At 38.9% G+C, this 16,278-nt stretch overlaps 1 long non-coding RNA gene across 1 annotated transcript in view; it reads right to left on the bottom strand.

The window, feature by feature from the left end:
- LOC124409229 overlaps positions 1-15,322 on the bottom strand; it is a 67,736-nt gene extending 52,414 nt beyond the window's left edge. Inside the window, exon 1 of the long non-coding RNA XR_006929503.1 lies at positions 14,681-15,322. This is a non-coding gene — a long non-coding RNA (uncharacterized LOC124409229). The remainder of the gene's footprint in view (positions 1-14,680) is intronic.
- Positions 15,323-16,278: the final 956 nt, after the last annotated feature.

Here is a 16,278-nt window from a genome sequence, read left to right as displayed (position 1 = left end):
TTAAATTTTTATCAATCAAAAAAAAAAAAAATAAAAACATAAATAACAGCTAAATCGGTTGTGGTATATATGCAATATTAGTATATCGTCGAGTTCGAGTCGTTCATTCACGGTGCAAATGTGCACGCAATTGCTTTCAATTCAATTCTATTCTACGAGGCACTGCAGCTCGCATTAGCGATTGCACTTGCTAATCGAGAACAGCGATCTCCGGGCGTTGACAGCTACGGCTTTGCTGCACGTCTGACTATGACAGAAATAATATTGCTCATTATCGCAGTGCATCGCACTTGTCAACTCGGGACATGAGGGGTAATTTTTCTTAGGATAGAATATGCCGGGCTCATCATACAGTCCGAAGTGAAACATATTCAAAAGCAGTGACTGATTGTGAATCGCAGTGTAAGTTAAGACGAGACAAAAAGTAAAATTTGGTTTGTTTATAAAAAAAATTTTATCACAGCTGGATACCAGTTAATTTCAAAAGTGTTAAATAACAAATTACCAAGACATAAAAATTTAAATTTATGAAAACTTGCGTTCTCTTGATAATCAAGAATTTCAATCGCAATTCACAGAACAAAAAAAAAACATTAAACGAACTCTGAATCAATGAACATTGGACAAACAATACGACAATTACGTTGTATTTTTTTGTTATTTGTATGTTATTCCAGGCTAAGAAGATCGATCCTCGTAGAATCAACGTCAACCTAATCAATATCACCTCAATTCACCATCTGAACATTAAATTTTTATTTCTGTCCAAACAAATCGGAGATTTCAAGCGTACCTTGGAGCCTTGCAAGGTATAACGATGCGAATCGAGAATCGATTTTCAATATATATTTTTTCCCGGTCCTTCCGGGTGATGCTGCTCATGTCATTAATACATCAGGGGCGTAACAAGCGCTCCAGGCGTCCTTTCCTTCTCCCTACAAGTAGACCGGGGCGACAGGATGTCCGCGGATGATCATAACTTTTGAAGGATGCGGGAGGTTTCAAAATTTCGGAAAGGGATCAGGTCGAGACGAGATGAAGCCCGCGAGACGTCGTACGTCAACCCCAATAAAACATCCCCCGATATACGAACGCCTGAGGCCGGCCGGAAGACTGACGCTCGAGGTTTAAAATAATTTTCAATATCATGAAACACGTGCAAATGAAAAATTGACCGATCAAGAAGTAAATATAATTTCACTTCATCGATGTGTGTAAATTGCTTTATTATACATAATATAGAGCACAGTTCAGTAAAAATAATTATGCAATAACAGAGGGATAAATAAATTTGTAAAACAAAAATCAAAAAAGAATAGAAAAAAAAGGAGAGACCGAGAAAAAAAATTGTGCGATGTTTTCTCTATCGTGTAATATGTAACAAATGTAATAATGTGGAGCGGAATAAAAATCTGGGTTTCTCGGTCAGGGGATGGAATTTTTATTATGTATGTATTGTACATATTACAAACTACGTGCGAGAGCATTCGCTTCGCGTTCTGCTCTCTGCCGTGTAGTTTGTGATGGTAATTCCATCGGGGCATAAAAATATTTTTACAGCTTTGAACTATAACCAAGAATAGTCACGAGGTTGAAGTTAGTTAACGTTAACCTGGCTAAAGATTACAAGAAAAAAAAAAATGTTTTTTTGCAATTTTAGAATGATTTTGAGGGAGTTTGTTTTTGAAAATATGAACACGTTCTACTGTATTGAGGTTTTTCTGAAATTTCAAACAATCCTAAAGTTGGGATAAAACAGTTTTTTCTACACGTCCATCCATCGTCACGCTAAAGTTGCTAACTTCAACCTGATGAATAGTCCTACGAAAGCTGTTCTTTCTACAGACGTTTTACGAGAAGCAGCTTTTTTGTTGTTGCAAAATTTTCTTCCGATCTATGCAGCTGAGCCACATGACCCGAGATTATGCAAGCTTTCGATTTTGTGACGGGAGATTTGTTTTTCACCATAAAAACTTTCAACGAATTAGTATCAAAATCTAAAAATTTATCCGTATTTACCGACAAATCCAAGACTTTTCTTTTCGACACTTTCGCACATTTTACGCTTATACAGAATTAGGTGTGCAAATAAAAAATTTCATTAGTATCGTCAGATAGATTGACGAAAAATAATTAACACTTGTTTTTCTTTTTTCAATTCAATATTCATTAACAAAGATATAGGAAGTCGAATTCCGCGTGACGTCATATGTTACACACTTTTCACATTGTAGTATATCTATATCTAAGCACATTCTGACGTCACGCGTTAATTTCACGCGAAAAAAGAAAAAATGTCCAAGTGTCAATTATTTTTCATTTGCACACCTAATTGTTCTACGCTGGTCATTATACAGAAACAACCTTGACGAAGACTCAAGGGCCAGGAAAATGGATCTCGACCAAGAATGCCAGAATTACGTAAACGTCATTAAACCGATACGTGACATAGATGCGTGTATTTCGGAGATAGAGAGAGACTCGAGTAGGAATTACTTACTGTCAGACATGCACGCGCTCGAGTGTAACTTCATTTTGATCCTTTGATCGTTCATCCCGCGATTTGATATCCATGCAGGCCTAGCAGCCGCTTCGTATGGTTTATGTACATACCTACGCCTATACCTATGCCCCTATCTAGGGTTATGGGATTCCCATGAGGTAAATACTGTCCGTCAAATGATCGTTGCATTACAAGTATTACAAGTATTACAACGTTTACATCTCAACGTCCAATTTGAAATTTCAAAACTGTTCTGAACATTCTCCGTTGCAGAAATATATCTGCCATGCTTCTATATCATTATTATAATCCTAAACCACACGAACATGCATTTATCTGTAAACCATAAAAATTTTAAGAAACAAACTATATACCATCTCATTATAGTTCTATATACTAGACTTCGAGATCACCAGATCTGAAAATCAATGCGTGCGTCTTCGCTTCGTGAGATACTGATCGTTTCACTCTGGATTTTGTGATCTGAATTCAGCAAGATGATACAACACTAATTGTAAAATGCGGTAAGAGTATAAAATTGAATTTAAATTGTCAATTGCTCGGTTTAATGTTATTTAAATCTTACAAAAAACAAAAAGAGGGAAAAAAAAACCGGAATGCAGAGATTATTATTGCCGATTATTTGTATAAACTAGTTATTGTTAAGGAGACGCCATGCATCGACTTGTGCTACATGACGACTAACAGCGTGTAATTCTTTGAAAAGCGTGGCTTCTCTTCATCTTCTCCCCGCGCGTTTAGAACCATGAAGCAGGAAACCACTATTTGTTTAACCCAGTTCTTGTGGCAGAGCAGGACCGCGAGCAGAAACCTCACCTTCTCTCTGCACAGGTGAACCTGAAAGTCGACTAGTGGTGCACCTTACATGCACAATGCATGTGCAGCTATACAATAACAGAGCATACGCGGTACTCGAGTAAAACGGGAAGAATGACGCTCCACGGTTGAGGAAGAAAACATCAAGAGGTTGCTGCTGCTGCTGCTGCTGCAGGGGGATAAAAATGTTGCATCAAAGAGGTTTGCAGACTTTTTGACAATGTTATTACGAGAGATAGTAGTACGCGTACGTACACTGAGTATTTGTCAAATTGTTAACAAGTGATAATTATTTGAATAGTAAAATATAAGTTCAGATAACAATGTGATTGCTTCAAATTGCATGGAAATTGTTTAAGTGTGGTAAAAAATCGTTCAATTTCACCGTACGATAACGAGATTACAAGTATTTAATTAATTTTCTACCCTCGCGTTCGACGGAATTATTATATAAATATATATATATAGGAGTATTTAAGATTTAAAACACCCGCCGCTTTTATAAATTTCTTTTTTCCAGCTTAAGAGTAAAGGTATAATAATAATAACTCAAGACTTGTTTTATATAGAGAGCTTTGTTTTCCGTTCACATCCCGTCAATCTCTCTTCATCTCTCTATTTCATTGTACTCGGTAATGTGTAATTACATATACGTATAGACACACACACACACATGTGTAAAAGAATTGTCGGTTTCCTGCACATCAGCTGCATTCGCCAGTGATTAAAGCTGCAGAGTGTATCCCGACTTTCGTACGTCGACAGGTATTATATTCATGAAATTGCATTCTGTCATAGAAATTTAATAATGGAATTAGAACGAGAGATGAGAATGATATAATGGGTTCGCTGATTGGATAAATCAACTAATCGATATTTCAAACTGCAAATATACAATTATACATATACTATATGTACACTATACAATTATACATATAGCAAAGCTGAATTATTCATACGTTGCACGATGCCGTGCTATTTTTGACATATATTCCGCCGCCATCGTCCCAATTTTACTACAAACAGCAGCAGAGAAACATTTAGGTCACAAACATTTAGATCATCACCACCGTGATAACAATTAAACTTCGAATTCGTATCGACGTCATGATTTACCGTATAAATACCAAAATTCACCTATTTCCAGAAATAAACTGACTAAAATAATAATGACGATGACAATTAAAGAACAAAAATGAAGAAAATAGAAAAAAGAATAGAAGAAACTTTTGTCTTTTTCTATCGTCAAAGTGAAAGAGTTGAGAAAAAAAGGTTTTCGACAAAAATAAAAAAAAATCTCGCTAGTGGTTATTTCGAGAATATGTATATAAATAAACGCGGAAGCAGAGAAATCGGGTTAAAGGAAAAAGCATTCAGAGAGCGCTCGACGTCGTACGTCGACGGCTTTCAGTGCAGTACCTAAACCTACACAAAGCGTATATAAGACTGCAGTTTGTTCGCGGAAGGAGGAGAGGCGTAAGTTAAACACGCGAGTTGGGGAGAGAAAACGAGAAGAGAGAGAGAGAAAGAAAGAGATTCTCTATTTTTGAAAGAAGGATCGGGTAAACAACCCATGCCAACCTGGTATTCTACACATCGAGAAGAAAGAAAACGTGCCGAGTAAGCGAATTGCATTAAAAACCGAGCCTAGAGATTTATATGCAGCTAGGCCAATTGCTGCACTAGATTTGCCCAACTTGTCGCTTTTCTCCTCTCTCTCTCTCTCTCTAGGCGTTGATAAATAATGGGACGTTATGTGTCCTGAACGCGTTTCAAAAAGCGTTCGACAATTAAAAAAAAAAAATTTTTTCTTTGATTATTGCTTATTGTCAGCAACACGTGCGTATTTTTCATATCAAACCCGCAATACAGTGTCGAGTCAAATACTAATTATTCACAATTCATTACGCACCTAACGAATGTTCAATTCGAAATAATTTCAGCAGTGTAGCAGCGTACAATTTTCCGTAATATCGTTTGATTTGATTCTCTCTAATTTGTAACCGCACAGCCCTGCGAGATTTTAATAAACTCTTTCTAGCGATTCGAAGTGTGCTAATTTACCAACAGAGAAAATTATATGGAATCGATGACGAAATAGCTAACACATATACCGTGTGACCAGAAATTTTTTTCAAAATAAACAAGTTTGAAACTTTTACAAGAGATGGAAAAAATACAAAAAAAAAATAAATAAATAAATCTAATTTCAATAAAATAAATATTTCATATTTTCTTTACAGCGAACAAATATTTTTTCTAATGAAAACTGAAATAAGTGGCAAGATCAATTAATATATTATATATATATATACCAAATAAATGTAAAACATTAAATAAACGAACCCGCATATATATAAGTACATAATGAATAATAGAATCAGTATACGCACACAGTATACGTATATATTTGCGTGGCCTGAATGATGACACAACGTTGGCGTCTCGTCAACTCGTTCAAACATTGAGCTGACTAACTTCCGCGCCGTGCGTTCATATCGTTAATTCACGGTTTTCTCTCACTTTGTTCACGTTATATATATTTATACTACATATAATATTTCTCGTTTTTCTTTCCCATAAGCTCCTAGAATCGTGCGCGTATATTGCAGTTGCTGGAAAGAATGGTAAGAAAAAAAAAATAAAAAATAAAAATGAAAACCTCATACTACAAGATATATTCCCACCTTTGTTCCTCATCGTCAGTCATACACTCTATACTATAGTACGATTGTAACTATTTTCTCTATCGTACCGAATAATATTCCCACAGTACCGCAACAGCGACGAATGTCACACAAGTAGTCATTGTGTCTGCTGCAGCTGTCGTGCTTTACGATTAAGGTCAGATCCAACCTCGGAGTTGACGATCAGTAATACTTACGTAGCTGATCCTCCGAGTGACATACATTCAAAAAGCAATCTCCTACATTTTAAACCGCCTGATCAATAACGAATACAAAATTTCTCAATAAAGCAACAATTTTTCGTCACTTTATATACTTGTAATAATTTAAGATAAAATTGTTGAAATTCGTAAAGTGCATGCATGCATGCATGCACACTATAGTTACAAACCAACAGATGCATTATATATATACATGCTGCATTCCAACTGCACCTGTGTAAACCGGCAGCAAGAGGTATAATGTATATGTATATATATATATATATATATATATATAAATAATAAGAAACTATTGCACGAATGTATTATAGAAAGAAAACGGGGATATTCGTCAAGCTGCATTGGTTAGCAGCTCGACGCAGAGACAGGATGGTGGTGAAATCCTGCGGCACACCAGCAAAACCACCACCACGTGGGCGATATGGGCACATGGCTGCGTGCAAGTGAGTCTGACAGGAAGTAGCCGAGATATGCAAGATTGCCAGAGATACTAGATAATAGACGACATAGTAAGTAAGCCCAGTCGTTAAGTGACACAACTGTAATAATAGAAAGGCCCAACAGTCTCTTATCGCTTTAAATGACTCGAGGGGCGGCTATTAACCCGGCATAGTAAAACAACTTATAGCTGCTGCACCGCATCGTAAACCAGTAGCTAGAAGTATAATAATTGACTCGGTATGGTTGTATTTCAATATTTCAACACTTTCCTGATTTTTCTCTCTTTCACACAACGTGCGCCAATAATAGAAACTACCTATAATTTACCATTTACCGCGTGTGTGATAGAATAAAAAACTGATATTACATACGAGACGTGGGCGGTTAATTTCAACTTTAATCAATAACGCGGTGTGAATTGGTCTCTAAAAATTATTATTATCGTTAATATGATTATTATTTTACTTCCGGAAGCCGGTCGAAGTGTGTTAACATCATTAGGCGATGTCGGGTTGTTGTATGGTCGTTGCTCCTAGATTCTAGCCGAATGGTCACACGAACCGTATCATTTTACACACTCGCTTTAATCATTAAGATTTTTTATTATTATACCAGACTCGTGCATACATTATTAATACTGGAACACAAGTAAGTAATAATACACATATTCGTTATACCCAAGAGCTTAATCACTTATCAATTTTGACCTATACCGTAGCATGTGTCAGGATACATGTATATACTATATTAAATTTTTTACTTTGCACAAGAAAGCACAAGTAATATAGAGAATAAAATTTTTCAAAAACTTTGAGGTGTAGATTTATGATGGCGACGACGATTTAAGGTGCGACATAATTGGCTTAATGGAATTCAAAGTAGACTAGATAGCCGCTGCTGCTGCTGCTGCTGTTTATTAATGGGAGTAACAGCTATTACTATCTTTCTCTCGCTGAATAATCGAACTACATCAGCCACCGCTGGGGCAAGTGTATCACACGTACCTATACGTATCCGGTTACAGATACCTGCACTGCACCTAACGTAAGTATAAAATTTACATCTGTGCACTATACACACGACGACGCGACGCAGGGTATCAAACGTCGTTACAGAGCTCCTTCAAATCCTCAAACGAATCGACATATCTGCATAAAAATTTCGACAAATTCAATTCGGAGCGATCAATGAAATGTATATATATATATAATCAAATTTGCACAATAATATTCAAGATGTTTAATGAAAGGAGTGCCGAAAGTAGGAAAAAATAAGAAGAAAAAAGAAAAAAAGAATCCTCGATTAACTGGGATTATGTTATTTGGATCGCGGATATAGAGACGCGACCAAGCCCGTGTCTTCCTGTTAAAAGATCAATGTAGATATGTAAGGTTGCGTACCTACGACATATACATGCGACGTATATTCTATTCGGCGAAGTTCAATCTCGGTAAAGTCGATGGACTGACAATAACGTTTGCCAGTCGATTAGGCGCCAACAACCGGCCGAGCCTTCTTGGCTCATCTCGTGCACCAATATAATACATATAGGTATATATATACGTATAAAGCAATAACACATAACTACAACCAGGTGTATAATAGAACAGTCATTGGGGTTCTCTGATATATCGCGATAGGAACAATCAGTTATTAACATATTGATCACGACGTTAAGATCTGACGTAAACGGTTTTGTCCAAGCTTTGTTTCTTCGTCAATTGTGAATATTGTTTTATTTTCTTAGTCAACCCTTTCGATAATCGAGTATTTTCTTTTTTTTTTTCAAGACAAGTTCCATTGCATTAAAAACTTTTCCCGTTTCACCTTATTTTGTGCACACACGTGCAGCAGCAGCAGCGACGAAGTATCGTATCAGTTTCTAATTACATTTCTTATTAAAGTTCGCTTTCGAGCGTAACCAGCATTACGTCAGACGGGAGAGGCCAATTACGTGATTGACAAACATACATACATACATACATACATACATACATACATACATACATACATTCATTATACATCATCCTGTGCTCTCGAATACTAATCTGCGGGTATAACAGAAAATTTTCGCCGTATGTAAACATTACAGCGTTTCTACAAGTTCGAATACCGTGACGATAATCAGGAAAATGTAGGGGGAAAAAAAAAAATACCACGAACGCGGCGCACGTGCCTCGAATGATTTCTAATCGTTATCCGATTTCATAATATACACCGTGGTTTTTAATTTTATCATTTGCAGCCCTCTTTTAAAGCCGGGTCTCGTTGGATTTTCTTACAGAAATTAAAGTGGGATTCCATCAACGAACCGAAGCGAATGGACGCGGGAAACGAAGTTAACTGGTAGAAAAAGCTCGACAGGAGAGATCATCAATGACAAATATCGACAGTTAGCTCAAGAGGTTGAAACCAGCGGTAGAAAAAAAAGTTTCAAGTTTTACTTCCATCTTTTTGTTTTTTCAAAAAATACAAAATTTTTCCTTCCATTCTTTTGCCACCCATCCTCATCGCTGTTTCAAGGATTCTGTGATATAAATCTCGGCGATCTTGGCGCTGGCTGCTTCAGACTGCATTTGGGTATATGGTTGTAGGTAGCAGAAAATCAGCTTAAGTTCGTAAAAAGAAAAGAAAAAAAAAAACAACCTGAAACGCATTTTCCACCATTCCACTCGTCCTCGTCCATGGACGTCAAGCAGACAGTCAGTCAGTCGGCGCTATTCCAGTAGAACTTGTGGGTTCGGATATCTCCGTGTTGATTCGTCGAATAATTATTCATGTCTATCGATTTCATAATGGACATAACTTATTTACATGCAGGATTGACGTCTCTTATACCGAGCTCTTGCTATTCTGATCCACTGATTATATTTTCACCCTGTATTTGAACACTTGCCGAGGTTCCCACTGTGTCGAGCAATATATAATTCAATATTTCAAATTCATTGAAAATATGAACCATAAAATTTGTTGTTCGATCCGTAGTTCGAATCTCCACATCTTGTCATCACAACGGATTGAATGATTTTCTGCCCGCATTATTAATTATTATAGTCAGAAGAAAAATTCAACAAGTACAGTATGCACAGGTATATCTATCTAAAGGTCTTCTTGCATGAAATAAGATTGTAAAATTAGTCAAACCTCGTAATTAACTTCGAATCAGTAGCTAGATATATAATATATATAATATTCATTCAAAAAGTATATCCATATATCAATAACACAAACAATCGATGTAAAACGTCACGGTTATCTTTAAAAACTGTATAATATATACAGTCATACATACGCGTATTACCTACATTTATTCCTCTTACATAAACGGTTTCAATGGAAACAAATTTACGAGTTAAATATATATGTTTTAACTACTTGAAATTCCCCCTATATATAATACATACATATATATATATACGTATAATCCTAATTCCGTTGACTACGAATACGAGAGTTTAGAGGATGAAATATATCCGTCGTAGTTACGCAATGTTCCGATTTATACTTTCGTACAAATTTAAACACTCTCTTCGATTTAATACGTCGTCATGATACGTGCGCGATAGCGACATAAATAGTATAGAGGAACCAGCACAAGATTTTTTTTTATCCAAATCCGATTCGCTTTTCGATCAGCGCCAAGTTAAATTATTATTATTATTATTATTATTTTTATTATATGTACACATGAACAGAACCAGATTGATTCCGCGTCAATTACCCACTGCAGGACTATACACCAGACGCAACTCCCGAGTCAATTATATAATTACGTACGATCGTACTTACGGTGAATACCTAATGTCCGTGAGAGATTTTTCCGAACGATGTGGTGAAAGAAGGGGTAAAAGAGAGAGAAAAAAGTAAAAAAAAAGGAGAAAACCTTAAATAGATAGACAAGGTGATCGCCCCGTGTAAGGCGGTATCAAATCGATTCTCGGACCAAATATTCCCCCCGTATAATTCCCAAGAGGGTGCCTCGGATGGATGCCGGGGGGTTTCAAGTGCCCCCAAAGCAGTTAGTCATACTGTCACCCGCCTGCGGCAGCAACGAGTCGCGACACACTTTTCTTTCGCTCCTCGTTCATCGATAAATTCAATTTCGATTTCCCAGCCAGCTGCTGCTGCTGTTGCTGCTGCTGAATCGCAGTTGCAGAACACGGTGCGCGGATCATATTCGCAAATTGGTGGGGCTAGAGATAAACATGTGGATGGAAAGATTGAGAAGTGAAGGGTCATAATGTGTCAGATTTTTAAAAGATGTGAAAATTTATTCAGGAGATATTTTCAATTTATAACGATTTGAATTTTGTCATTGTATAAAATTTTTTAACCTTCCCACATTTCGACTTTTCTATTAAATTTCGAATTGTATATATATATATATATATATATATATATTCTAACTCTTCTATTTCCTCATTTTTTTACATTGTTACCCCCGGCCGGAATATAACCTTGCAGCAATTGACGATACATGACAAAAAAATCTATGATATTTTTTCAACAAAACAATTTTCCAGAGAATTCCCTAAACCCACATTTATCATTATTATGTACTTGTACGTTATATCCGGCACGATTGCGGTGTTTTCCAAATAAAGACACTGCGAAGCCGTCACGCAACGGAATCCCCGCGATGCTTATACAGGTATATCTCTAGACTGCTGTAGAGTTTCTAGACCTTGGACGACGCTCAGGCAGGAGAAAATTGTTCGAAAAAGGCTCGCGTGGGATTCGGAATCAATTATTCAAAGGTAGCTAGCGAGCTAGCCAGTGTTAGGTCTGTCCCTCGATGATCCGAATCCGTTTACTATCGATAAACGTTACGCGTTCAATTTTACTTTTACACGTTACATTGTACGGCGCAACGCGTGAGAATTCATTTTGTTTATAGTATACCCCAAATTTTGATTGAAAGTTTATTTACCTAGAACCTTTATTCATATCGCTATTGGGCAAGAGAAAAGAAAGATAAAAATAAAAAACGAGAATTATCGCTGTATTCGCAGCTGCACAATGTTAGATAAAGTTGATTATTTTTTTTCAACAAAACACGTATCACACTCTATACAATTATAAAGAAAACAAAAATTAATTTTATTGAATTGAATATAACAATGAAAGTTCGAAATGAAATCTTGCATCATTTCAAAAATAATGTAACAATAACGACAATAATAATAGTAATAATAATAATAATAAAAACAAAGGAATAAATAATCACCTATCATAACAACTTCGTGACCGGATCTCGAACGAACTAACGATATTTGCAGAATATCTTGTTAAATCCGTACAAACGGATATCTGTAGGGAAAAGAAAAAAAAGGCAAAATAAAACGAATGATTCGCGGAACCTCGAAAAAAGAATGATACACGGTGGTGGTCTGCATTCCTGGTGAATTGGTCAGCACCATCTCCCTCATCTCTCTCCACAGCCTTCATCTTCTTTCTCAAGTTCGTCTACCTATAGCTGTAAGCAAGGCACAACAGCTGGTGCCCGTTGTCCCTGACTCATCCTAATCTTCGTACACTTATCTAGCGGATCTAGTCTACCTGTAGGTACGCAAAATACCTGGAAGCATACATACACGTATGTTAATATTATACGTTATTACACAAACTGCAGTTTGCTCTGTGATTTCGAACAATCCATCTGTCGTTATTTTATTTTCTCATGTTTGAAATTTCGATATATCAGCCATTGGCAATATCGACCCTTCCAAGTTTTCATCCCCACCCACCCGTCCACGTATATATAACAATATATACCTTATCGTGTGATACAGGAGAATAAAAGTGAATTACAATACGAGTAGATACATGTGTATTGCGCAAAGGTATAGGGTAGGTAAAGTAAGTCGAAGGAGAAAGAAGACGGACAGGCCTGCAAGGCATGCACCGAATCGAAGCAGCAGTGCCTCTTGCAGGCTGCTCGTGTTAGTATTGACGTCACCACCTGTCTTGCTGCGGCCAGCCGTAACCCCAGGGTATGGGTCATCATTGTACACGTATACATACACATATACATATATATGTAAGTATATATTTTTTTCAGAGACTGCACTTCACCGCAATGCGTTGCGACGTGATGCACTAGGTATTGGAAATGTATCTCGATACACATAGTTGCGTGTTTCACGTGTGTACGTATGTGCATATATATGCATGCACACATGACCGTGTGTGTGCGCCTAAGTGCCTGCCTATACATTATTCAATTTGCATGTTCTCAGATGCACGTGTCGGCGGGACTGCTGCCGCAGCAGACGGCTTATCAATGACCTGCAGTTTCACTCGTTGCTGGTGACGACCGTGCTATAGATAATGCATACATACGTGATACGATACGTGTATGTACGTGCTTGCTTTCCGGAGCTCTACGCTTTCATCGCGTTTCCTTCTACACACACGTCGTGCTGACGTCCTCCTCCTCCTCTTCTTGCATGTACTATATACACACATACGTGTACATACGGTGTAATGATAACGCGTTTCATTGTCAGTCCTTTAAAATTCGATGGATATTCGACATAGCATTCCGCAGTCTCACGATACGTACGCAACGACGACCCCCCCGGTATTTAGGGTATTAGGAAGATTGTGATATACTAATTAATAATTTACTTCGTTCAGTTGTTTTTTCTCACCAGATATCACATTACATTGTTTATTGTATTGAAATTTGACATCGTTTATTATAAATGATTTAGAGAATGAATATCAAAATTATTCCTGAAACAAAGATCGATCTATAGATATATTTAACTTTTTGGTCCGCGAATGACCTCCCGCGTGCAAACACCTGCAACTTTTTACTTACACCTAAAGCGAAACGAGACAACTAACATAACCGTTGAAAATGCTAAAACGAAGAAAAAAGGGTAAATAATGGACGATCGTTCGCTCGCCTGCTCTGCAGTAGTTCGTCCGTTTGTAACGCATGGGGAAACTCGTTCCGGGTCTGAAAACGTGCAGGCTCTTTGTTTGACTCTTTATAAATGCAGGGAGGGAGGGAGAGAGGAAGGGACTATGTGGAGTAGAGTAGAGTAGACTTGCGTTGTTAAAGGATAGAGAGTAGGCACAATACGTACAAACACGATACGCGCGTGTGTATCGCAGACGATATGTGTGTAGAACCCAGGTCCTGACCCTCGAAATGACGTGCCCATAGTTTATACAGTTATCGTATGGGTACCTATAATAATACGCATTGTAACGATTCGTGCGTGGATTCGCTCGGAGCAAAGCATTGAGTTTTTACGAACTCGCAACTACATAGGAAATACTCGTTGCATTACTATCTTACGCAGGTATCCACGCCTAGTCACGCCTTTCGATAAACGCCGGAGAATGAGACCGACTGATACGCAATCGGTTCAGGTATTTGAGTAGAGTTGCGTGTTGGATCTTGTGCTAACATCGATGAAGATGACAGCAGAACGATCGCGTTTAATTGTAAGTTTCGAGTAACGGCGAGCGAATATGAAATAAAAAATATTCAAGAAAAACAAACAAGGAGGCGAAGAACAACGTCGTAATGCAATCGCGAGGGGCTCACGGAACGGCAGGTAAATATTCTCGCCTCTGATCCCTTGGAACAACAAATTGGAGCCAACGGAACACGCGTCGTTCGACTCTAGCGTGCGTGCACAGCGAGATTGATGCGCGAGGGGCGAGGTTACGAAATTGGATAGACGATCCGTCGCGATCGGTCATAGACGTGGAAGCGCGTGCAGAGAGGAAACCCAGTTGTGCTCAACACGCGTATTCATGGGTTTCGCGTAAGTTCATGCCCTGTTCCAAGGAGCGAGAGTATCGTCGAAATCATCGGGTGTTTGTTGATAGAAGAGGGCGTCGAGCGATCTGCAAATGACAACAACAGACGCCGACGACGAAATGGGACAATTAGTTGGTCCTGTGTTCAATTGAACCTAGAAGGGCACCCGGAGGGTGTAATCTTGGCATAATTCTGTTCAACAACTCACATTACGTAGATAGAGAGAGAGCTGAATCGATAAAACGGTGCCGAGTCAGCCGGGAGTCTTTGTTCCACGCGAAGCGAAGGTCGTAAAAACTTCCGTCTTCTCTTCTTCCATTCACTGACTTCGAACGAACGAACGAGCGAAAGAACGCGAACTCAACAACAAACTCGAGCCTTTCGGCTCAACTAAAACACAAAATCAAACGGTTTCGAATACGACGTTTGATGCTGACCGGTCACCACAAATCCATCACAAATCTAGTCTGCTCACTGGCTAATCGAGCGAATAAATCCTCGTCGAGGCTCTGAACGCGAATGCAAATCACACCCGGAGGTTGCAAAATCTTTACCGTCTCAAACGCACCTCCGGTACATACAAAAACGTTTCGGCGTTTATCACGATTCAATTTTTATACACCCATAATATTATTTCAGCACAGATACGGAACTAATAGCAAAAACTCGCACCCACCGTCGTTATCGTCGTCGAGAAAACACGAAGGTGAATGGAAAAAGAAAAACAAAATAAACCTCGCAGACAGCGTGTTAAGAACTGGATCTCTTTTATCGTTACCGGACTCTTTTTTTATCCTCCAGGAAGACTTTTCACGGAAAAGGAACGCGCGGCGACGCTCCTCGCACGACGGACGCGGCGCGACTGAGGCGCCGGCGTGTTTATTCCCCCCTCCCCCCCCGCCCCACACGTTTCCCCCACCACTCGATCGCTTCGCCCCCACCATCGAGTTTCCCCTCTACACTCATCCGCCTACACGCCCGGGGCTCAGCTGGCCGGCAGTGGCGCTCAACCGGCGACGCGTTTCCATTATACTGCGTAGTCCGTGGTTGACAACCCCGGGCGTTTCACTCGCGGATTGATGGCAGGCGAATCGCTCGACTTCGGTAATAACGTGAAGGATGAGCATTGACTTAATGGGGTTCATTTGTCATTTGTAAGCACGAATTTCGATGAACGCGAACATAGATCGGGAAACATAGGGGATCGGGGATCGAATCGATCGGTATCGCCGCACTTCTTTTGCGAAACAATCGAATCCGAACGACGCGTCTAGACCGCGGTTTAACTGCCTCGGATCGATAACTGCACTGCTTCACGGGGGATGGACGCCTTCTTAACGTCGGGACGGTTGTTATTTGTTATTCCCGATCCGAAGTCTGCAGGCGGCACACGCGCATCATGGGTAATTTATTCGATTCTGACGCTGCATCGGTGTCTGTGGAATAGGAGGATGAAAACTAAGACTCCAGACTCGGCCACGCACCCCCCCCTCGTTTATCCGCGTACAATGACGTGCATCGTGTGTAGATTATACACAGAATGCACCTGTAATCAGCCACTTATGTTCTTTTCACGACTGATAATAAAACAAGCGACTCTTCGACGTAGTGAATAATTGTTCGTTTGTTATATCCCTCGCTACCTTGCAGTATTACCGCTTACAAGCCCCAATAAAACTATCAGCACATGATGTCTTTTTTCGTTATTACACCCTTGCCCTCTTTCTGTGTAACAGAAATCGTAAATCAATCCCCTGCTGCAGAACTAGCAGCACGTCGCTCGACTTCGTGAACTGTGTCGGCGCA

Source organism: Diprion similis, chromosome 8, assembly GCF_021155765.1.
Source record: "Diprion similis isolate iyDipSimi1 chromosome 8, iyDipSimi1.1, whole genome shotgun sequence".
In the NCBI taxonomy this organism is placed as follows: Eukaryota; Metazoa; Arthropoda; class Insecta; order Hymenoptera; family Diprionidae; genus Diprion; species Diprion similis.
The sequence above is the reverse complement of the archived record's forward strand: the minus strand, read 5'-3'. Positions and strand labels throughout refer to the sequence as shown.